Raw genomic sequence first — 2,500 nt, 5'->3', positions numbered from 1 at the left:
GTGAATCCCCCCACAAACCACGTCTCACTAAACACACACACACACACACTTAAAGGAAAAACCACACCGGATGCATTACACTAGGCGGCCGGCCAGAGATTAAGATTCTCCTAAAGCATTATATAGTAAATCTAGAGTCTGAATGACTGAATAAACTCTGAATTAACTCTTTCATGACCAAAGACATACAGCAGACCAGGGATATCACCATTTACTAAAACTATGATCATTTAAAAAAAAAGAAAAAAAGATTAGTTTAAAAAAAACTTAACAGTAATAAAAAAACAACTTATTTAAAAAAATTATTTTATTTCATCTAGCTCATTTAAATTTATATTGATGTACTTAATGTACTAAATTAACTCAAACTAAAATAACAATTGAAGACGATATAGACCTTTTAAAAACAGCAAACTGATTCACTATGGTGAGCCTGTTACAGCTGTAATCGAAACTTGTAACAGTTGTAAACTTTGAACTTGCGAACTTTACTTCCAGTGGTGTCTCTGGGAACATTTAGTACCTTCGATATCTTTTATATCCTGTTCCTTGTTTGTGAAGGGTGATGATACTGTCTCTTTTTGAACCATTCTTTTGACTTTGACGCTCAACAAACCAATCGAGTTCAGATGTGTCATGTGTTCTAGCTCAAGCACACCTGGTGCGACTCATGAAGCCCTTGATTAACGAGACGACGGCTGTTCTGCAGATCTGTGAGGGGGTCTATCAGGGGGTGAATACTTTTGAGACTGCAGAAGTCAATAAAAGTTGCATTTCCACTTGAAACATTTGCGTTGAGCCATTTCAATAACTTTTGTTTGATTAGTTCATTGCAAACAGCTGAAAGTCTGTTCATTTTGCCAGTAAACCTGATTTGAAATGGGGGTTGAATAATTTTGATTACAAGTGAAACAAACGCGGAACACAAGAGAGTCTTCTGGAGAACGAGACCGAGCTCGTAATAAAACAAGAATCAACATTAGCGTGGCTTGAAAGGGGTGGTTGATTATGATTTGACTTGTCTAGCTTTAGTTAGTGTGTAATGTTGCTGTTTGAGCATAAACAACATCTGCAAAGTTACAACGCTCAAAGTTCAGAGCAAAGGGAGATATTTGCTTTTAAAGAAATTGCTTTTTAAGGATATAAATTTGAACAAAGTTTTTGAAAATTTCAGGACACAAGCTGTTGAAGCTCCGCCCCCTGCGCCGGGAGCAGCAGCTCATTTGCATTTAAAGGGACACACACAAAAACGGTGTGTTTTTGCTCACCCTCAAAAAGTGACAATTTTAACATGCTATATAAAAATATCTGTGGGGTATTTTGAGCTAAAACTTCACACACACACTCTGGGGACATCAGAGACTTATTTTACATCTTGTGATTATTACCACCCCTTTAAGAGATGAGAGTTTGCAAAAGTGACACGGAGATGCTGTTTTTAATTACTCATGGTGTACTTTATTACTATCTAGTGAACGTTTTATGAGGAGAACCATATGTGACCCTGGATCACACAAATAAATAAAAAAATAAAATGACTTTATAAATATCACAAATTCATTGCTTATTTATTATTATTATTAAATATGTGACCCTGGATCACGTCACCAGTCGCACGGGTATATTTGTGGCAATATCCAATAATACATTTTATGGGGCAAAATTATCGATTTTTCTTTTATGCCAAAAATCATGAGGATATTAAGTAAAGATCATGTTCCATGAAGATATTTAGTAAATTTCCTACTGTAAATATATAAAACATGTATTTGTGTGAGTGAATGCAGCACAATCGCCAACATAAATGAACAACTTTAAAGGAGATTTTCTCAATGTTTAGATTTTTTTGCATCCTCAGATTCCAGATTTACAATAGTTGTATCTCGACCAAATATTGTTCTATCCTAACAAACCATACATCAATGAAAAGCTTATTTATTCAGTGTATAAATCTCAATTTCAAAAGATTGACCCATGTGACTGGTTTTGTGGTGCAGGGTCACATATTAGTTCAACCAAGCACAACCAAAACAATGTTCTTCTGCAAAATGCATGGTTTTGTTTTTTTAACTGCTAGCGGCTAAATAGTGTTAACAATGGAGACCTTATTGTAATATCACCGAATGAACAAATATGAAATTATTTGACAAATGCATGAAGTTCAAATTATTACCACATTTGACTGCAGAGGAAGGGCAGGTGAGTGTGTGTGTGTAAACCTGGACGATGGAGGATGACGCCGAGCGAAGAAAAGCACAAAAATAGACGTCGTCTTTCAATCATTTTAATACATGGTTACCTGTACACATGAGGAAGAAAAGAAACACTAAAATTAAACATTTCGAAATTATAATATCCCTTTTCATTAAGCAATGAAGTTAATACTAGATCAATTTGTAACTAGTCAATCATACATATATTAGATCACACAGAGTAGAAAGGAAAAACAGAATTAAAAAGGTTACTGGATCGGGACTGTACAGGAGTCCACAGTGTGTAC

General features: G+C 35.1%; 1 protein-coding gene across 12 annotated transcripts in view; it reads right to left on the bottom strand.

Moving 5' to 3' along the window:
• Positions 1 to 2,268: 2,268 nt before the first annotated feature.
• fubp3 (far upstream element (FUSE) binding protein 3) overlaps positions 2,269 to 2,500 on the bottom strand; it is a 45,473-nt gene continuing 45,241 nt past the window's right edge. For all 12 annotated transcript variants that reach the window (XR_013821303.1, XR_013821304.1, XR_013821305.1 and 9 more), the window contains one exon: positions 2,269 to 2,500. This exon is cut by the window's right edge. The gene's annotated coding sequence lies outside the window, so the exon portion shown is untranslated.

Source organism: Squalius cephalus (assembly GCF_949319135.1).
Source record: "Squalius cephalus genome assembly, chromosome: 5".
Taxonomy (NCBI): Eukaryota; Metazoa; Chordata; class Actinopteri; order Cypriniformes; family Leuciscidae; genus Squalius; species Squalius cephalus.
Note: the sequence above shows the minus strand (reverse complement) of the source record. Positions and strands in the feature narration are given on the sequence as shown.